General features: G+C 36.8%; 1 pseudogene; it reads right to left on the bottom strand.

The window, feature by feature from the left end:
• LOC128015713 (gamma-aminobutyric acid receptor subunit gamma-3-like) overlaps window positions 1-23644 on the bottom strand; it is a 114941-nt pseudogene that overhangs the window by 8231 nt on the left and 83066 nt on the right.

The following is a 23644-nucleotide window of genomic DNA, read 5'->3' on the forward strand; positions in this document are numbered from 1 at the left end:
TTCCTTTTACCATCACAAACCCAAACATCAAGTCGCACATGAATGAATCACAGAAGGATCAGGTGTCTGTATTAACTGCATGTACCTAGTGCTGTTCTGGCTGGAGTTGCATCTTTTTTGATCCAAAAGGAGACCCAAGAGAGAACCACAGTAAGTATGCATGGGATGTAGGTCTGAATTGTGAAGTACCCCATTCTTCTGCTTAGGTCAAAATATACACTCATCACCACATAGTCACCTGGATAGAGAAAGAGAGAGAGACAGAGACAGAGAGAGAGAGAAAAGATGGTGCAGATGAAACATAAAGAAAAAAGTCTCGGATAATGGGTTTAAATGACTAAACTTTAAGTACAAATGTACTGACAAACTGAGAATAATAATTCTGAAATGTGAAGGTCTTATTGCCTTTATATTTTCTTTGAAAAGCCTTCCTGTCGGTTTTCATTTTTTATATATTTTGTAAGAGGCTGGCCATAACCTTGAATATATCCTGGCAGGCTGGCACTCACTCTGATATAATTATAATGTTTTAGAATTGTTCGCCCTTCTTTTATTGACTCTTTATATCTGGATTTCAAAGCTGTTTTTCAAGATTTCAGATGAAATAGTAGGGACACACTGTCCTGTATATACAAAGTATAGAAAAATGCTAAATGTAAAAATTTCAATTCAATATGTTTTCAGTGCTAATATACAGTGGCCTCAACTAGTATTGGCACCCTTGGTAAATATGAGCAAAGGTGGCTGTGAAAATAGATCTGCATTGTTTATCCTTTTGATCTTTCATTAAAAAAAATCACAAAATTCTGACCTAACATTGAAGTAACACAATTTAAAGTGGGTGGAAAATGTCACTGTGAAATAAATGTTTCTGTAGTTCATGTTTGCCACAATTCTTGGCACCCAATTATTGCAATTATCACCTGATAAAAGATCAGAGACCATTCCTTCATCCAGAATCTCTCCAGATCCTTCAGATTCACAGATCCGTGTTAGTGCTTCTTCTCTTCATTTCAAACAGACCCACAACATTGTCCAACATTATGTTTAACCGTGGGCATGGGGTACTTTTTATCCCTGTTTATACTAACCCATCTGGTGGGTTTGCTGCCAAAAACCTATTTTTTTTTAAGTCTCATCTGACCATAGAAGCCTGTGACATTTGAAGTTCCAGTTGTGTCTGAAAAATGAATATGCTGGAGTTTGTTTTTGGATGAGCGAGGATAATTTTTCTTGAAACCTTCCCGAACAACATGTGGTGATGTAGGGGATGTTTGTTATATTTGTTGTTTAGGCTTTCCGACACCAAGACTCAACTAATTAGTGCAATTCTCCATCTGTGATCCTTAGAGAGTCTTTGGCCACTCAAACTTTCCTCCTCACCATGCATTTGGACAATATAAGCACATGTCCTCTTCCAGGCAGATTTTTTTTCTCTTCCTGCACATCAGAACTATTTTGCTCATATTTATAATCACGTGGAACAGGAAGTCATGGCTGGACAATTTCATGCTCCTAGTCACCCTGGTTTGCTTAAAAAAAATGTAAATATGAATGGGAATATACTTCAGAGATATTGTACTCATTAAAAGTTCTAGGGGTGTCAATAATTATGGCCAACATGCATTGAAGAAAAACATTTATTTCACAATGAGATTTTTCTCCACTTTCAATTGTTTTACTTCAATGAAAGGTTAGAATTTTGTGAATATTTTGAATGAAAGATCAAAAGGATAAACAACCCAGATTTTTTTTTTCACAGTCGCCTTTGCTCATATTTACCAAGGGTGCCAGATAGCCTTGTACTTGCACATCTGATGTTTTGAAATGTTTGAGATTATCTTACTTGTTTCATGTTGCACTGATATTGTGAACTTTGCCTTTCAGTCATTATTACTGTTTTATCTGGAGGCCTAAACAAAACCTTTTCACTTTTCATTGCAGCCTACAGATGTCCCCCCCCCCCCCCCCCCCTTTCATACAGTGATAAATAGGTCTCTATCCATTTTCACAGGTTGACAATAAATAGTGTGAAAAGTAAGAAATTGTGAAAAATAAATTATACATATATACAATAAAATGTGAAAAAAAAATCTGCAATGTCGTTTGTTCTTTTCTTATATATTGCAAATAATTTTTCAATGCTATGCTGCAGTTTTTACATATAAATCTATTGAATTGCAAATCAATATAGCCATGTTTCAACATGACCAAATCAGCTTTTCTAGGTTGTAGTTCATGCCTTCATGGGAACACTTCTATATCTAACATTCAACATTGCCATCCCAAGAATAAATAAAACGTTCAAATAAATTAAAATAGAGAAAACTTATTTTGAATTGTAATAATATTTCACAGTATTAATGATTTTACTCTATTTTTGATCAAATAAATGCAGCCATGTTGAGCACAAGAGACTTTTCAAAACAAATAAATATAAATAAATTAAGAAACAGAGGACACTACACATTTGAACCTTCTAATAATTATTTTTATCAATTGCCAATAAATGATCATACATTGTTTACTGTTGAACTCTTATTAGAGCCAATCAATAGAGCAACAAAAAAATAATAATAATAAAAAATAAACCATTTCTTTACCTGCTGTTGTCTTAATTATGTCTGTGGTGTTTCTCAGGCCCATGAAATCGAACTGGTAAAGTCTCCATGACTTCTGATCAGCCGCCTGCACCGAATTCTTTCTCCACTTGTAAATCAATTCATCTCGTGGGTATCCATCTGTAATTAGACAGAGCATAAGCCAGTGACCCCTAGCACCCCCTTCACTTATGATGGATGCCAGAGTGCAGCCCCGTGTCAGGCATCGAACTGCAGCATTTGTCTCTAGCCCAGAGCATGCTAATAAAACGCACATCGGACAAGGCACATGGAAGACAAAGGCTGAGAGAGAAAACAAGTAAAAGAGAAGTTTGGTTCGATTATACACAATATCCATCTTGATGCTGACACAACTTTGAGATGCATGTCTCTCACGTACAAACAAGAGATTTGAAACAGCTGTCTCTTGAGCCTTTGGAACTTTAATCCTAGAAATGATCGCTGATGTTGCTCTTGCATTGATTACCCATGTCTCATAAAAACTGCTAAATGGATGATTTTTCACACTCTTTTTAAAATGATGCCTCAAAGGGATAGTTCACCCAGAAATTAAAATGTTGTCATCATTTACTTACCCTCATGTCAGTGCAAAACAGTAAGACTTTCTCATTCACAAAAAGATTGATTTCAAGGGAATAAAACAAAAAGATAAATGAGTCTTCTGAAGCCAGACAATAAAGAAACAGACAGAAATTTAATACATTATTCACTTTTCTTGGCAATTTAATGAGAAAAGAAATGATGCTGGATCCATGAACAAATTGTTCTATTGAGTCAGATCACTAAAAACAATAACTACAAAGATAACTACATACACACTGTAGTCGTCATATGCCACTTTAAATGCTCAAGCCCCTTGTTTGTTAATCAAAGTACCATGTTTATTGTAATTGCATGGCAAAGAGTGACTGAAACAATCCTTCAGAATTACATAAAATATTAATGCAGGTTTAAAATAAAATCAAGGTGAGTAAATAATGGCAGACGTTTAATTTTGGGTCAACTTTCCCTTTAAATGGGGTCATATGATGTGATTTCAGTTTTTCTTTTCTCTTTGGAGTGTTTCAAGCTCTTGGTGCATAAAGAATATATGTGAAGTTGCAAAGAATAAAGTCTCAAATCCAAAGAGATATTCTTTATAAGAGTTAAGATTTATCCACGCCCTTCTAAAATGGCTTGTTTAAACACGCCCACACATGTCAATGTCACGATGTGGTAAGATTTGCATTATGGTGGCAAAATGTTCACGCATGGAAAAAAGGCATACCGAATATAATAGGAATGCAATGTAGGATTATATGTAAATTGTGAACAGCAGCAACATAAGAACAGTGGTAATAAATACAGTTGGTTGAGAGTACAATATTATTGTTAAACAATGTATTCTATGCAAAATATCAGTAGTGCAATAATATTTTTATAGAAATAGTTTACTGTGCTTTGTACAGTAACAACGTTAGACAGTTTACAGTTAAACTGTGCAAAGTATGAGTAGTGCAAATACATGTATGTAAAATACTGTGACCAGTGCAGTAAGAGTGCAGGTGCAGGTTAGATTGGTGATGTGGAGTTCAGAAGGGTCACGGCCTGGGGGAAGAAGCTCTTCCTAAGCCTACTAGTGTGACAGCATAGGCTCCTGCAACGCCTGCCGGATGGAAGGAGGGTAAAAAGTCCATGGTTGGGGTGAGAGGCATCCTTGATGATGTTCCTTGCCCTGCCCAGGCAGGGCTTGTAATAAATGTTCTCAGTGGTAGTTAGCTGGGTGCCAGTGATCAGTTGAGCAGTTTTCACTATTCGCTGGAGTGCTTTGCTGTCAGATGTAGAGCAATTGCTGTACCATACTGAGATGCAGTTTGAGAGTATGCTATCAATGGTACATACCAAAAGGATCCTGGGACTCGGGTGTACTTTCTTAAGGCTCCGTAAGAAGTAAAGGCACTGCTGTGCCATTTTGACCAGGGTGAAGGTGTTAAGGTAACAGGTGAGGTCATCAGAGATGTAGATGCCAAGGAACTCGAAACACGTTCCACTACAGCTCCATTGATGTAGATGGGGCTGTGTGCATGACTCCTAGTCCACCTAAAGTCCACAATGATCTCCTTTGTCTTTTGGTTTGTTAGTTCCAGATTGTTGGTGGCACATCACACAACCAGGTTCTGCACCTCATCCCTGTAGGCTGACTCATCATCATCTTTTATCAGACCTACCACCGTGGTGTCTTCTGTGAATTTAACTATGGTATTGGAGCCATAAACAGGAATGCAGCCATGGGTGAATAAGGAGTACAGAAGAGGGCTCAGTACGCAGCCCTGTGGAACACCGTTGTTCGGGGTGATGATGGAGAAGGAGAGGTTATCTAAATTAAAAGACTGAGGTCTGTTAGTCAGAAAATCTATTTGATGTTGCTATTTGAGCTTGGAATCAGTCTCTCAAAGCACTTGGCAATGATGGGGGTGAGTGCGATAGGACGGAAGTCGTTAAGGGCTGAGGCTGTGGAGTGCTTCGGTACTGGCACGACGGTGGAGGTTTTGAAACTAGTGGGGACAGTTGCCTGGGCCAAGGAGAGATTAAAAATGTCTGTGAAGACCTCAGGCAGCTGCTCTGCACAGGCTTTAAGCACACGACCAGGTACTCCGTCAGGGCCAGCTGCCTTCTGTGCATCCACCTTACACAGAGTGGAGTAAAAATCTGAGGTGGGGAGTGTGAGAGGCAGCACATTGGGTGGAAGCTCAGCTTTGAGGGAGACCGCCTTATTATTTAGATCAATAAGAGCACAAAAGTGATTGAGCTCATCAGGGATTGAGGCAGAGCTGGAGGGAGGCACTGTGCTGGGTGTACAGTATGTGGAAAATTATATATTTTTAAACCTTATACAGCATAAACACATTTCATTAAACCAAATACACAAAATGATGTTCTTTTTCGCAACATTATATGACCCCTTGAAGCAGCAATAGTGCTGGTGCTGTCATTTATGTTGTACAACGTCCAAGGACGTGATCTATTATTTCTTAAGAATATTCTTTGATAAGCGAGTGGATGCACTTCATCCAGACACTGTGATTAATGAAACAATACAATTGATATGCAGTGCAATGCGCAACGCAGCACGTAAAAAGAGAAATTATCTGAAAAATCCCTGCCCTTATCCTGGGTAAATCCCACTGTGCCACCCCTGTGAACTATGAGAAATAATTAGTAGTGTATTGTATAGAGCTGATAACTTATTGGCTCAATCAGCAATAAAGAGGTTGCAAAATATCAGCAAAATAGTTTCAATTAAAATTCTGTGTACATAATAGATGCAGCCACCATAGATGTACAGTATGTAAGGGGTACCATGGGACCAGAGTTGAAATTGTATTAGTGTCTTGATTTATCAAATAGAATGATTTTTTTTATTATAGCAAACAATAGTTATAACTAAACTTAAATCTGAGGAAAAAAACTTTTTGTGGTACAGTACATATTGGTTAAAATGAATACTCATCAATTGCCAAATTCAAAATAAAAATAGGCTTTGGCAAGTAAATCAGTTTAATTAATAGTTATTTGGATAGACTTAATAAAATATAAATAAATACAAGTTTAAAAAAGCTAAAATAAAAGCATGGTTTAAAAAAAAAAAAAAAAACAATAGTCTGACCCTGATGTAAATAATGTGAGTGAACCAAATTAAAGATTATTTTAATCCACTTAATAAGAGGAAAAATTCGCCATGGGAACCAGAACACCATCCATTGGCTTCAGTGAGGGAAAAAAAAGGGGCGCTGATGAATCACAGCATGCAAGAGCATACCCTGATTGTGGGAAGATTGGCAGCGGGAGGAAGACTATGTGATTTAAACATAATAGGGTGTGTGGAGAATGCCTTTGTAACACAACAAATAACTCTGTAATTCCATCATTCATCAACAAAGGAGTTTACTATTGATTTGAGAAGGAATAAAAGCGAGCCATACATTTTAGTCTATATATCCTGTCTCTGTCCACTGCATTAGCTGTGAATGCCATGTTTAGGTGGGCAAAAAAGATTTATGGCTTATCATATGACTCACAGAAATACAATCAAATAAAAAAAAAAAGAATAAACAGATGTTTCGAAAATGTTTTATATAAAATAAAAATTAAGATGAAATCTCTCTTCATTTTCATCTACAATCATCTCTGCTTTTTCATCAGCTGTTACACCTTTAAAATATTCAGAACAAGTTCACGGCTTGTTGCTCAAGTTATAGGTCTCATACTCCTGTGGCTGAAACACAAAACTGCTGAACACACAACACCCAAAGCGAACATGAGTGACGAGTAGTAGCGCTGCTTCCTACACGTAGAGTACATAGTTTGCGTAGGGCACCAGCTCCCAGGGGGGGACCATCCCAGTTGCTCAAAAGAAATATATATATATATTAGGTATTATAACTATGTATATTAACATACACGTATACGTAAATGAGCATGTAAACATGAACATATATATACACAATCATAAAAAATGCGTTTTACGGTGAAGACAGACAGACACGTGACACACCATTCCCGCGCCCTGCAAATGATCATAACTGATAGACAACTATACCCCCGGAAAAGACAACAGTAGTCTGGCGCCAAGATAAGAAAAAGAAAAAAAAAACAAGATGAGGCTCTTGCGTCACTTTTAGGTAGCCTATGTTTATAATCCTGTTAAACTTTTTTGGATTTGATAACATTAAAGGGGGGGGGGGGGGGTGAAATGCTCATTTTCACCCAATATCCTGTTAATCTTGAGTACCTATAGAGTAGTACTGCATCCTTCATAAATCCAAAAAGTCTTTAGTTGTATTATATTCATAAGAGAAAGATAATCTGTACCAATTTTTCCCAGAAAAACACGACCGGCTGGAGGCGTGACGTGTGGGCGGAGCTAAAGAATCACGAACGCGAGTAGGCTTTTGCGTTGAGAGTAGAGGTCTTCACGGGTCCAAAAATTCTTGCCCGAACCCGACAGAGACCCATAATGTACTACACCGAACCGACCCGGACCCGTCTATTATTTCAAAAGCTGGACCCGGACCCGTGTAGATCCGAGAAATGCCTACCCGGACCCGACCCGGACCCGTATATTACTTGAAATCTGGACCCGAACCCGCCGGGAAGACACAGACCCGACTGGACCCGACGTTGACATATTCCACCTTAAATTGCTATTACAAGTCAATAAACCTGTTGCGAAGAATACAGCTTTTTGTCTTACCTAATTTAAAGAGCCGTGGTCTCTCTTCCTTGTACCTGACTGCCTGTGATGCATTACAATCCTCCGTCAAGAAAGTTATTCATGTTATTCCTCTCGTTATTCCAAGTCCAAGCTGAATCCACTTATTATTTCAGCTTCAAAAGTCCACTTGATGTCACGGTGACGGATGACAAATGCTACTGTGCACATGTACATTCTGACTCGAGTTAATTTGCATAATAACTTACACTGTTTGCCTTTTGAACTATAATAACGATCGCTCGTGCAATGCCATGGCCGCTGACATTATTTATTTACTATCATCTGATCTCTGTCTGTGCTCTCTGCTCTGCATCGAGTCTGAATCTGAACCACTAAAACTTTAAGATTAAACGGTTCATTTATAATATTATAAAAATGGGAGAAAATGTAAAACGCGGTTTGGCGGTCGAAATGTCCCTGACTGCTTGCCATAGAAACATGACTGCACATGCGTGCTAGCTTTATCAACCTAAAATGCCTTAACGCAATTTGAGCGTAATAGAAAACATTCATGTGACAGTTCACCTCAGATTGTGTTGCTGATTTGAAATATATTAAACATGAGTGTGTCAAGTCTGCAAGCATTAATACCGTGTGTGCACTTGTATTAACTCTTAAGTCTGCGAGCGAGCGAGAGAGAGAGAGAGAGATCACTTTTTTTGGCTCACTCTTTTCTTTTCCTAATTTTACAAGTTGCAAGCTACAAAAAACACAAGCAGCCTTTGATCAAGGCCGGATGTTCTCCGAGTCCGATGACTCCGATCAGCGATCGCACGGGTATTACACACAATGTTAAACAGACCCGGGACCCGAGGTAATAGATTCGGACCCGACCCGGACCCGGCTGATGATTTAAAATATAGACCCGAACCCGTACGGGTCCCGGGTCGGGTCCGGGGTCGACGGGTCTCGGGTGCACTGCGAAGACCTCTAGTTGAGAGCGTCTGGAAGCTGTGACACAGATCCAGAGGCTGAAATTTTAACAAGAGCAGCATCAGCAACGACGTCTCTATGTGGTATGTACTAAAACTGTATATATTTGTTTAGCGGTTTTGGAAAATGACAAAGTTCCACTTTATGTCGTCTTTTTTTGAATTTTTTTTTTAAGTTAACAACACAGAGATATTTGAAGCAGTTTTACTCACCGCATGCGGTTCCAACACACGATTGTGACCCTTTTTTTGTTGGGACTGCATTATCCTTAAGAAATATACAATGTGCAAATCCGGCGTCAAACTGGGCCTTGTTTGTAAAACAAGCATCTTCGAAATGCAGGGAACAAACAAAAAACACTTGCACAACTCCGTTGATGCTCTGTAAAAATAAACCCCATCCACTGGTCCCTAAATGCTGGTTTTTTTTTGTAATCTGTGCAGGGTTTTCTTGCCCTGGCAACCAAAAACACACTTCTGTGACATTTCGCGACGCTCTCGCTCTGATCAGTGATTGTCTGTGCTCAGCCTCTCAGTGCTGTGCTATACGGGAGCGCACGCTCTTCCGGCAGAAGTGTCCTTAGGACCCATATAAGGAAATTCCGCTCCATCTAACGTCACACAGAGCCATACTCGAAAAAAACTTTCCGAAACTTGTGACAAACCGGAAATCAAACGTACAAATTAATTTTTGAAACTTTGTCCATGTTTAGCATGGGAATCCAACTCTTTAACAGTGTAAAAAACTCAGTATGCATGAAATAGCATTTCACCCCCCCCCCCCCTTTAAGTTTATATGTCGGTAATAGTAATATCACCGCTAAATCTGCCTTAATGAGTTTGCATGTTCCCTTCCGAAAATTAACCATTATTTTACCACGAAAAAACAAAACAAAACATGGTTATTGTAGCAACGGTACCTACAAATTAACCATGGCTTTGATACTTCAAATCGCTTCAAATAATAATTTACGAAGCATTCAGATAATATTTTTGTGGTAATAAAAACAGACCTAAGTGAACAAAAAACCTTTTAAAATGCTATAAAATGCATTATAAAAAACAACGAGGCAAAAATGATTGGTTAATTAATAATAATTGAATAACACTGTTAAAATACATAATGTAATACAAAATTAACTATTTAGGTACATCAAATAGGCTATTATTACAAATGCCTACAAAGGGCGCTAAAAGGGCTGATAATTGCGGTCTTGACACTTATAGGATGATCAAATCCTTGTTTAATATTGACCAAACAATTAATTCAAATATCCACTTTATTTTTAATGTGTAGCCACCTTTTTGTGAAAGAAAAGCTAGCCTCTATAATTTCTTCAACAAAAACATGGACATCACAACCCTTACAAAGACTAATCCTTGGTTTTATTTAAGTTAAATAGTCTTTTGTGTCATTTCTGAATGCTTGACACTATAAAATCAATCAGACAACTGTATTAGTAAAATCATAGCCATAGGCAACTGTATATCTACAATTGTAATGATTAAAGTCGTGGCCTAATGGTTAGAGAGTCGGACTTGCAATCAAAAGGTTGTGACTTGTGAGTTCGAGTCTCAGGATGGCAGGAATTGTGGGTGGGGATAGTGCATGTACAGTTCTCTCTCCACCTTCAATACCACGACTTAGGTGCCCTTGAGCAAGGCATTGAACCCCCAACTGCTCCCCGGGCGCCGCAGCATAAATGGCTGCCCACTGCTCCGGGTGTGTGTTCACAGTGTGTGTGTGTTCACTGCTCTGTGTGTGTGCACTTCGGATGGGTTAAATGCAGAGCACAAATTCTGAGTATGGGTCACCATACTTGGCTGAATGTCACGTCACTTTCGTCTTTCGTCACTTTCGTCACTTTTTAAAAAATACAATTTAATTACAATTAAGTTATTTACTTTTATGTTTTATTAAAGTTATATTCTGTCCCGTATAGTAGGTTATGTTTATTTTTTTTCTATAATAATTTGGGGAGGGGGCACAACAATACAATTCTGCTTAGGGCAACCATTTGGCCATCAACGACCCAGGTGACGAGCGACGACAACATGCTAAACCAAACACGTTGAACATTTGCATTCAACAAAAATCATTCAACAAGTGTATTTTGTCAGGTAAGGTATGACATTTAACCAATGTTTGAGATATGTGAAACATTTTTTTACTGAAATGTTTATCAGTAATAATCTCAATAATAATGTGTTATTAAAAAAGAGACCACAATTTTTGACTAAAACTAGACTAAAATTAAAAGACTTTTAGACGACTAAAACTTGACTAAGATACCTTGAGTCTTCTTTTGATTAAAACTAGACTAAAATGATGAGACTTTTAGTCGACTAAAAGTTGACTAACAAAAAAAGATATGTGAATGACTAAATATGACTAAAACTAACAAGGACATTTGGCACAAGACTAGGACTAAGACTAAATAAAAAATAGGTGACGAAATTAACACTAGTGCAGGACAAGAGCACAATACTAATACCCTCAGTGCAGAGCTTATGGTTTGCTTATACATACATTCATGAGACTGGCTAAAACCAGACAGGATATGGACCCTGAATGGACACTGATAGTGCTAAACTACTTCTTCCCAAAATAATGGATAGTTTAAGAAACAACTGAAATTGATATATTCTCTTCCAAATGTTTGAAAGCATTAAGATTTAGAAATGTTTTTGGTAAGTCTTGTATTCACACCATGGCTGCATTTATAATATATTTAATAATACTCTGAAAACAAAATTGTGAAAATTGTTTTCTATTGTAAAATATTTTAAAATGTAATTTATTCCTGTTATGGCAAGACTGAATTTTCAGCAATAATTACTCCAGTCTTCAGTGTCATGTGATCCTCATTCTAATGATTTGGTGACCAGGAAACCTTTTTAAAAACATTTTTTAATCAATGATAAAAACAGTTGTGCTATAAAATTGTAAGAATAATAATAGAAAAATAAAATAAATCAATCTTACCCAAACTTTCGAATGTAAGTGTATCACAGTTTCCAAAAATATGTATAAAGCAACAATATTAAACTGTTTCAACAATGACAATAATAAGAATTTTTTTCTTGAGCACCAAATCAACATATTAAAATGATTTATGAAGGATCATGTGACGCTGAAGGAATAGCTTCTGAAAAATTGCCATCACAGGAATAAATTACATGTAATTTGTAAATATATTAAAACAGAAAATAGTTAATATTTCACAATATTATTGTTTTTACATAGGTAAAGTAAAAATAAGGTAAAAGTTTACATAAGGTAAAGTGGTTTTGGGGTTATGATCACAGTATGTACTGATATTGTAATATTCCATACATATTTAAAAAGAGAATAACCTCATAAAACAGACTTATATGACTTACTGTGTTGATATTTGACACATGAATAGTTTCAACTAAACATTGGCCTTTATGAAAAGCAGCTCCAAATAGAATTTGGGAAGAAAAAAAAAATCTGTATGAGCTCAATCTTTTGTAATTTGATGAGCAAGTGGGGGGAAGAAGAGAAATTTAGCAATGAAAATAAGCTTGAGTGGCACCATTGATACAGAGATGTGGGGAATCATCTAGCAGAGTGGAGCTTTATATTTCATAGACAAAAGCAGAGCGAGTAAATTCTTTAGTCACACATTTTTAAAGGAGATTGCAAAATCATCCCCTCCTCACTCAATAATCAGGACAGCTTGCACACAACATTAGCATGAATATGCACAGACACAAAGTCACATCCAGACCAGCTGAGACATGGGTAAAACAATGTTTTCAGTGCAGAGCTGGTGTGTCAGATTTGGCATTAAGTACTAAAGAGGAAACTGAATATGATGGTAAATGGGGATGAATGACTAGGGTCTGTTTTAGATCTGCTAAGAAATGGGTGTCTCAGATGGGTTTCAATGTAGCTCTGGGCCATGCGGAGGACACAAAAAGAGTAGAGTTATAAAAATATGCAGAGGCAAAGGAGAGAAAAAAACAGTAAAAAGAGTAAACATTCAAAAAGGGAAAGATTGAAAGCTTTGAGGCAATAGACAACTGGTTACAATCCACTCAGACAGTCAGTTCAAACCTCTACAAAAACCAAAGGCCATTTCGCTGAACTAAGCCGATGCAAATGAATCAGAAAAACTCCCTGTCTGCAAAAGAGGTAATCTTTACATCAGCTTGGCTGCAGGAACTAGTGCAAATATAATATATGTTATGTATATTCAGTGCCTCTTTCTGCTGGTTACATTGTATTGTGAAAAGTCATAAGTGTCTTAATAAATGATTCATTGAATAATTAATTTGATTAATTCCTTCAAATAAGCAGAAACAATTCAAGTAACTTTCAGAATTCTAAATCACATAGTAGCATTCTATGACTCTTAATGCCATTTAAGAGATTGTAAAAAATAGCAAGAGTAGTATGTACTGTATGTGGTTCGAAATTCACCAACACAATTTATGAGTGTCATTGAATCATTTACTCAACTGTTTCTTTCAAAAATGCTGATTTGTGTCAGCACTGTTAGCTTTGTGGTCATCGTTCTGACATTCCGAAGTGCTAATGTGCTTGTGGCATAATCCCATTACAAATGGCCAGATCCAAGATTAAGGTTATATTCACACTATTAGAAAACACTGACCTGTTCAAATATAATACTCACGATTGACTGTCTGCACTATTATTTGTGTAGTTTTTGCTCAGAAAAGCTGATATATCGAACTGAGGTGAAAGAACATATTCAATGATTTGCCCAAGGGCTCCAAAAAGCACCCAGGACCCAAGCACTGCAACCCAATTGATGTCTATAAAACACTGAATGCTTCCATCCCTCTTTGGTACTAGACCACTGAACTGCACCATTTGCTTTGGATGAATTAAATAACTCATGGAGACTTCCTCACATCCAACACCTCTTTAAGCACTGCAGATTTCTCTCTGGGATTTCAGTTAATGGTACAGCACTTTCCTTCATGCCCCACCAGACTTGTGAACCCTGACTATGTAGGTCTGCTGCCAGACTCTGGATTGCATAATAACTGAGTTAGTGCCAAGGTTCTCATTAGATGAGTTTGATTAGGGATTAAAATATCAGGGGTGGTTTATCATTTTTTTAAGAGTTCAAAAGTTCCATCCCATTTTCTAAGCCATTTACTGTTCATGTTTCTGTAAGTTACATAATCAGGATATCCCGACCTGGTATTGCTGTAAAAAAAATAAATAAAATAAATAAGAATAGTTTTGTGGAAAGTTCGGAGTTCTGAAAGTTTATTATGTAGGTTTTTCTGCAGTAACAAATAACATGCTACACTGGAAATAAAGTTGTAGAAATTATTTTCACTCAGAAATTGCTAGTGAATTTCACAAATAAGCATAAAGAAATGACAAGTAACAATTAATTAAACATGACATTTTGAAGCAGAAAAACTGAAATAGTATTTTATTGAAAAACACTACAGTAATCATTTACTTTCAAAAGTCAATTGGGTCCAATGTTGTTTGGATTTATTATGTGTACTACAGGGGAAAAAAACTAATTATATAGATTTAAAAAAGGCATTTTTTGAGTGATTTACTATATACTGTATAACTTTAAACCAATATTCACCAGTCTGACTATTGGGTGGTGCTTTAATTGAGTGTTGGACATTAATTTCACCAGCATTTGTTGTTTGTAACATACCTATTTGTGTGTTAACATGATTTTCTTTGTCCTGCTTAAGGATATTTTTTTCACTTCCTGGCAATACTTGATTAATCCTCACCAAATTCTTTAGCATGGATGTATTAAGAGATCAGCATGTGCTCTTTTAGTGCCTGCTGAAAGAGAGAGCTGATGCAGACAGAAGAGGTACGTGATCAAAAGGTAATCACAGCAGTCCCAATCATTATTTAAAAATTCCCACTTTATATAATGAACTGATTCCAACCTAGATCAGCACTGTAATTGGTGTCTGAGTGTGTTTCTTCGATTTTAAACATAACATACTCCCTTTTTTCAACTCACAATATTACTGATTGCCTCTTTAATCAAAGCTTGGGAAAAGGACAGTGTTCATTTATTTTTAGTCAAACATTCCACATTTTATACCATTTTCATTTAAAACTTACAGCTGCATAAACTTTTGGTCAACTTTTTGGTTTGCAAGTCTTTGATGATGCTATAACTGAAAAAAAAAAAAAAAGATAATGGGCCGGTTCTGTAATTTCACAGAACTTTTAAGTTAGGATTATGACAGTGATTTGATCCTGTAAATTGCATATAAAACCATTAAACAGAGTGAGAAAAGTTGTTTTGAAGTTGAAAACATATTACAACATTTTAAACACTGAAAATATAGAGATGTAATCACGAGTCTGTTGCAGATGATAGAGTGGAGAAAAAACAAAACTAATTAATAGAAGAATGGGAACAAGCAGAGAATTTTCTAATGCTGTCACAAAAAAGACAGGTTTACTTTGATTCATGTACTGCACAGTAGAAGCAAAAGCAGCTAAATAAGCTGCCAATCAATTGCGAATTTGGAAATGATTCGATTTGATTCAATTTAAATATCTTGTGAATTGCATTTTTGCATATCAGTTAGTCACTTCCTAATTTCCAAATCTCTCTTCAGTCGCACACATTATTGCGAACATTAATGTGAGCAAATTATTCTCAGGAAGCTTCTCAGTAAATAGCCCCAACATCTGTCTAGATCTGTTTTTGACCATCCTTTGAAAATGACCAATAAATGTTCATGCATGTCTGAGCAGAAGTGCCATCAGAGCATGAGAGCGTTCAAAACTGGCTCTATGCTGAGTAAAAAGGTTTTGATGGAAATGGTAAAATCTTCCCCTCCAAGCAAATCCATGAAGGGGAGTCAAAGCAATTTGATGAGTTAATGGCACTAAGGCAATTCTGTGCGGCAGGAAAAGCAGCTCCCATCGGTTAGGGCCACAAAAGATGGTTTTTGCAGGAATTGCAAGCACACACAGCAAATTTCAACTTTTTAAATGAGTATGAACACTTCATCTATCTTCATTGCAGACTGCACAGAGTTTCATGACCAATAACTTTTCATTGGTTCTCCAAATTTACGTCACACTGCTTGATGGATTTGATACATGTTGCATAGACACAACCAGGTTTTGCTTTATCTGAATAATTTGCCTTTATAGTGTTCATTATAGTATGGAAAGTGTGTAAATATTTGAATTCTACATTCCTGCATTCAGTTTATTTTTCCAATACAATGTAAATCACACACATTCAAGTATAGCTCTCTGCAGGAAAGTAATGGGAGATACCAGATCAGGGTGTTTTTAGACCATGATACCTGATTGGCTGAAGTCACAGTAATGAAGGTTTAGGGGTGGGCTTAGGTAAGGGAGATCATTTTGATTGCATGATTTAGAAACACCCAGCGGTTTGAAAACACCCACAAAGTCATAAATGCCCACTTTTGCTCTGCAGAGACCTAGGTCTCCACACATTGGCACTTTTTGTAAATGCCATTTTGTTATCACCACAATAAAATTAATATAATTGTGTAACTAGCACATTCAAAAATTAAGTGTGACTAGTGGGATAGTTTACCCCAAAATTATAATTTTTAAATAATTTACTTAGCCGCATGTTGTCCCAAAACTGTATGAAATTATTTCTTCTGTGGAACACCAAAGAAGATATTTAAACAGACAATGTATTAGTGTTTTTTGCATATACAATTAAAGCTGTTAGGACCCTAACATTTTTTTGGTATTCTGAAAAAGAGAGTCAGTTATACAGGTTTGACACAGCACAAAGGTGAATGAAGACAGAATTTCAGTTTTTGGGTGAAATATAATTTTAAAAAGTGTCATATTTTAAAGTCATCCTGTTTAAAGTCAGTCCTCCATCATTTCGGGATATCTTTTCTCTGTCTCAAGTACTTTCTGGCCTCACTTCGCTATTCAATGAATTTAAAGCCAAAGTATTCATAAATCAATTAAATAGAAATGGCACTTTAAAGTTAGAGATACAGTTAAAGCTCATAGCTTTGAGGCAGGTGACATCTTTGATAAACACAGGTAGAAAGGTGCCCACTGCTCTCATCAGCTTGTTTCAACCGGATCAAAACAGACAAACCTGATGCCTGGTGTCAATCTGCTAAACACCTGAAAGCTCCTCATTCCCTGCAGGGTAGATCACACACACACACACACACTGGTTGGGAAGTGTTTCATTTGCCTGTTTGTTTATGCACACAGGGACTATAGCACTGTATGTTTGAGTCTGTTAAATATGCTTTAGAGGACAAGCTGCTGTGCTGGGCAGTGATGTGTGAAATATTAAAATAAACTTTCTGGCAAATTGCTCCTCTCAGGTGCAGATGGGGGACCATTTTCTTTATGACTGATACAGGGGCAGACATTTCATTCCGAGTACGTTCGTTCCTTTGTGGCTGCTAACATGAGAAGGTCGGCAAGGTCCTGCCTGATGGGCATTAACCTTCATTTGCATATCAGTTTAATTTAAAATGCAGGGCCCAGCTCTGGTTTTCAAAAACAAATGGCAAATGCAACAGGGAAATGGAAGAAAGTAGCTTAGAGGTGAAGAAAAGGACTGTGGTTGTCCAGAAGCTTGAGGGATTGCTTATTATTGCTCTTTCTCTTTTCCTCAACAGTGAAACATTTGGACCTTTACTGTGTTTTAGAGACCCTATGGAGAAGGTTTGGCCACTAGATAAAGATAATAGAAATTCTACCTTTAAAATAAAGAAAGAAAGAAAGGAACCATGTTCACATCCATTGTCAAGAATCCTCAACTGAATTACCTTATTATATAAAACCTGATCTACATCCTGGCAGTTCTAGTAGTAACATCACATCCTACTTCAAAACTTCCTTATGTATCCATACATTAAAGAAAGTGTTAGCAGTAGCAATTAATGACTGTTACATGATCCTATGCATCCAATGCAACAACATTGCTATTTATATAAATATTTGACCCGTTTTATGATGTCCAACTTTTGCTGACCCAATCGTGCTCAGTGAATTAATTGCTGTCTGATATCATACATCAGAAAACTTAAACAATTTGTTTAAGCACATTGTCCAACACTGGAGGACCACAACTTCTTCTGTGCACCTGCATCCTAGGTACTAGTGCCAAACAGTGTACAGAGGCAGGACAGAGAAGACAGATGGCTTGCATGGCATAAAGGAAGTCATCTATGTCAAGTTATATCCCTGCACAGCGGGGAGGGTGGGGAATCTACAACATCTCTTATGAGCTACTTACAATGCCGTCCTGACATCTCTGCATCGGTTGGTTCGCTCCAGTTCAAACTCACACAGCAATTGTGATTCACAGCGCGAGGCAGGTGATTCCCTCAGTGATCAAAATTCACACCTTCACTGAAGCAATTCCCACAGCAATCTGGAGTTGCCTTACAAGGCAGTGCGTGATAATAATAATAATGATAATATCTTCAAACTACTGAGTAACATTTGACTTTGTATTGAATGAGCTCCATTTGAAATTAAGATTTTGCTGTAGCATCCTAAAAGCATCCTGAAAATATTGAGTTTTTGAACAGTAAGTCAACTAATGCCTAAATGAGTAGGTTTTTTAGTTCACTTTTGGGTACAAATTTGTCCTTACATACTATACATATACACAATATCCTGTTTTACATGTATCTTGTATAAAGAATAAACTAAAATAATCCCATACATCTGCACGTTACAGAACACTGCATAAAATGACTATCTTACTTGTCTTGCTTTCTTGTACAAATATCTAAACTTTCATAAATCAAGATAAATTACTTGAGAAGCAAAATGACATTGATATTATTTTTTTCTTGTTTGAAGCAAAACGACAATATCATATGTCATATTGCTTCTAAAGTATAATGTCTATTGATTTAATAATATTTGTACTGGAAAGCAAAAAAAAAACAACAACAAAAAAAAAAACCATAAAAAGTAAATTAATTAATAAAAATACTAAGGAAGAAAATAAAATTTTTCCAGTAAAAACGTCTTGTTTACGTATGGTAACCCTCGTTCCCGTCACATCGGGCGATGAATTGGGAAATCGATTGGATAGACCAATCTACTTCAAGTGTAAACTAAATGGAGACGACTCCATTCCCTCCTTCAGGGAACGAGGGTTAACCTTATGTAACCAAGACGTTCCCTTTCAGTCGGTAACTCTCGATGTCATGTCAGTGACTGACAAATTGGGATCCCTACCGAAGCGCCATGGGTGCTGCCCCTTCCAGTGCCCTGTGTGAGCCGCCTGAGCCCCTATTTGGTGTAAGCAGGGGCTCGGAACAAGTAGTTCCACTTACCATTGTCAACTACCTCACTGAGTGAGGTTGGATAACACTGGGAAAATGTACCTGTTCAACTGGGAACTGGGACGCTGCGGAAGTCCCATCCTTCCCAAAGGAGTTTTATCGGAAGCAAACACACATATAGCATCCGTTTAGATGTATATGAGGAAATTGGATTGATTGTAACCCTCTTGGAATGCAGAAGTCTGTCAGGGAAACATAGGCTCTAAAGCAATATTGGGACTATACACATATGAGTACAGCTTAGGTCTCAATATGGGACCCAGCTTTCCACTGTTCTCATGGATTCATCATGACGCTAGATGAAAGTGATGGAGAATCTCAATAGGGTCTACAGTATGGACACTCTGGAGCAGTTTTAGCAAGCTGACACTAACCAGGGCCTCTCTGTTCTACTACGCGTTTGAGACGAGAACACAGGAGGATACAGTTCCCTAAAAAAGCTGGTATGCATTGCACCTGCTGCCTTATTATACTCACATTGTGATTCCATTCCAATGTGCATTGGCTCATTTAGTTTACACTCTAAGTAGATTGGTCTATCGAAGCTATATCCCAATTTGTCGGTCACTGATGTGATGTTGAGAGTGACTGACTGAAAGGGAACAAATGCTATAATCAGTCAAAAGAAAAAAATAATTTGTTCTGCTCTAAAAATGGAGTAGAAATAATTGAGTGCATCAAATCTAAACAAATCAAAACTAGAACAAACCTGCACACCAAGTTCAAGAATTTATACAATTAGTAACTCAAAGACAGAGACCTTCTGACATGCACGATAATCAATTTACTAATTAAGAATTAAAGTAAATGTTTACAGTGTAAAAAAAAAAAACACTGAAAATGAAAGGATTGTAGCAATAGCAAGCATAATAAATTAACGAATGATTGAGCCAACAGAGTCAATTATTGTGCAATGTAGACTTTTGCTTATGTCTCCTCATTTTCAGATCCCCCCCCCCCCCCCCATCTAGAGCAGTTTCCCAATAATTTTTGTATTCCCTACAGCCCCATCAGTAGGGATCAAGTACTCCCTCACTGACCAAATCAAAAACGTGTTTCTTTGAACTTAAATTATAATATATGCCATTTAGAATTATAATTAGCATAACAATAACCATTATTAAAATTATTCACTTCAAGTGAGACACGTAAAGAGTGCTGTTGCAGAAATAGATGAAGTCATACTACTGTATCTGCTATTATCTTTATATATTTAACACAGAAAAATCTAAACCAACAACCCCTGGAACCTGGTTTAGTACCTTCTGGGCAGGAAGAGATGTCAACAATGTCACAAACTATTTTTTCCAAAAGAAATAAACCAAGCCTAAGATCAAAAGTCTCTGTTGCAATGAAATAGCAACCCAAAATATTTTTAGAGGTCTCAGTAGAGACTGGGCCAAGCTTTCAGACATGATACCAAAATCTAAACTTTAAAAAAACAAAAACAAAAAAAAAACAGCTATAATTAAACACACACAAATGTTTTTGTGCCATGGAGTACAAAAGTGACTATCAATAATTATCTGCACATTAGTTAACATGACACTCTGAATTTGAACTCACTATATTTTCTATAATGCAAATACTGAGTAAACAACCATACACATTTATTATAACAGCTCTCTCTCTCTCTCTCTCTCTCTCTCTCTCAATAAAACATTGGACACCTATAGTAAGTTCTTGCCACATAAAATGTAATCAAATTACTAATGAAAATGGGCATGATGTATAAACATAGCTTTCTGTAGATAGGTGAATGACATTATGGGTATGACTCCACACATGAGTATGACAAAAGACCTTTTGAGAAGAGCAGAGAGCTCTGATATGTATATTAGGGTGTAGAAGCAGAGGCAAGGTGAGAAACAGAATTGAGAAAGTGCATTACACTAGGACACAAACTTTTCCAATTTACCTACGTCTATCTTTGCCTGGACTCTTAACACCACAGATGCATCACCTATTACCTATCACCCTTAAGTAATGTCATTCATGATACCCTGCTAATGAAGCCAGCTTTCAAGAGCCCATAGGATAAGCAGAGTGATTACATGCCTGTCTGTGCCTTTGGTGTATATATACAATGAAATCCATGGCCTACTTTATATACAGGTGCTTCTCAATAAATTAGAATGTAATGGAAAAGTTCATTTATTTCAGTAATTCAACTCAAATTGTGAAACCAGTGTATTAAATAAATTCAATGCACATAGACCAAAGTAGTTTAAAGGGTTAGTTCACCCAAAAATGAAAATTATGTCATTAATAACTCACCCTTATGCTGTTCCAAACATGTAAGATTCCTTTTAACATTTAACAAAAACCAACCAATTCCTGATCTCAACAAATTAGAATACTTCATAAGACCAAAAAAAAAAAAAAAAAACATTTTTAGGGAATTGTTGGCCTTCTGGAAAATATGTTAATTTACTGTACATGTACTCAATTGCTTTAATTACTGTGAGGCATGGAGGTGATCAGTTTGTGGCACTGCAGAGGTGGTATGGAAGCCCAGGTTTCTTTGACTGGTGTTCATCTCATCTTTTTTTTTTTTTCTTTTTTTCAAACTTTTCTCTTGACAATACCCCATAATCTATGTGGTTCAGGTCTGGTGAGTTTGCTTTGCCAGTCAAGCACACCGACACGACACCACGGTCATTTAACCAACTTTTGGTGCTTTTGGCAGTGTGGGCAGGTGTCAAATCCTGCTGGAAAATGAAATCAGCATCTTCAAAAAGCTTGTCAACAGAAGAAAGCATGAATTGCTCCAAAATTTCTTGGTAAATGGGTGCAGTGACTTTGGTTTTAAAAAAAAACACAATGGACCAACACCAGCAGATGACATTAAAGCCCAAATCATCACAGACTGTGAAAACTTAACACTAGACTTCAAGCTAATCGGGCTATGAACTTCTCCACCATTCCTCCAGACTCTAGGGCCTTGGTTTCCAAATTAAATACAAAACTTGCTCTCATCTGAAGAGAGGACTTTGGACCACTGGGCAACAGTCCACGTCTTCTTCTCCTTAGCCCAGGTAAGACACCTCTGATGTTGTCTGTAGTTCATCAAATTCCTTAACACGTCTGTGTGTGGTGGCTCTTGATGCCTTGAGCCCAGCCTCAGTCCATTCCCTGTGAAATTCACTCACATTTTTGAATCCATTTTGCTTAACAATCCTCATAAGGCTGCGGTTCTCTCGGTTGGTTGTGCATCTTTTTCTTCCACACTTTTTCCTTTCACGCAACTTTCTGTTAATATGCTTGGATACAGCAATCTGTGATCAGCCAGCTTCTTTGGCAATGAATGTTTGTGGCTTACCCTCCTTGTGAAGGGTGTCAACGATTGTCTTCTGGACAACTGTCAGATCAGCAGTATTCCCCATGATTGTGTAGTCTAGGGAACCAAACTGAGAGACCATTTTGAAGGTTGACCTTTGCGGTCAAACCTTTCAGTCTGTGTGCATTGAATTTATTTAATACACAAGTTTCACAATTTGAGTTGAATTAATGAAAAAAATTAACTTTTCCACGACATTCAAATTTATTGAGAAACACCTGTATAAAAAAGGATAGAGCAGAAACTAGATATTTCATCTTAAAGCATGACATCCTAATTAGCTGACATATTCTCTACAGCAATGACATGTCTGCCGTCAGAACAGTGCACTTGCAAATCCAATTGTACAGGCTAAATATCATATATTATTATAAATTTTTCCTTATTTATTTATTTTTCCTCTGAAGACCATATATTTAAAAAATTAAAATACATTTTTGCTACCATGACTCCAATGGAAACGCTTTCACATGTGAAATATTGTCAAATATAGTTTGAATTGCTTTTGTGGTAAAAAAAAGCTATTATTGGAAAATAGGAAGAGAAAAGTATCGGTTTTGTTGTTATGAGAGAAATGTGGTATAATAAAAAGCATCCATTGAACTCAATGGCTATATTGGATTTTCAGAACATTTCCCACTTGTTCTTTTAGATATGTTAACATTTCAAAGACATTCTAGGCTATACTGTTCCTCTAAACTGAACATTTACAGCATGAACGTCGACCAAGCTAGAAATGCTTTGACCATTCAAAAAGATTGTTGTTTATGCAACACCATACTGATATACTTTAAATGAAGCTTTCATAATGCATGTTGATACCGCTGTACTTGAATGGTTAAGGTTGTCTTGTACAACAAATCAAAAGACAACCAAAGAAGAAAAAGGGCCTTTAAAGGAAATTGAAATATACAGGTTTGAAAATGTGGAGCTTAAAGATAAGAGATACTCACAGCTGGAGAAGATTAGAGGACAAGAGTGTTCATCCATAGGAAAGTTATGCAGTTGAAGCTGGCACTCTGCATTTATGGTCAATCTATGAACAGAAAAGCAACACTTGGTTACGATAAAAAAGAAGTGTCAGTACAATATAATGCAGATAGGAAAATCGCTCAATATAAGACACAGCCATGGCATTTGTTTATGAAAAATCTAAATACTA

This window comes from Carassius gibelio, chromosome A6 (genome assembly GCF_023724105.1).
Source record: "Carassius gibelio isolate Cgi1373 ecotype wild population from Czech Republic chromosome A6, carGib1.2-hapl.c, whole genome shotgun sequence".
Taxonomy (NCBI): Eukaryota; Metazoa; Chordata; class Actinopteri; order Cypriniformes; family Cyprinidae; genus Carassius; species Carassius gibelio.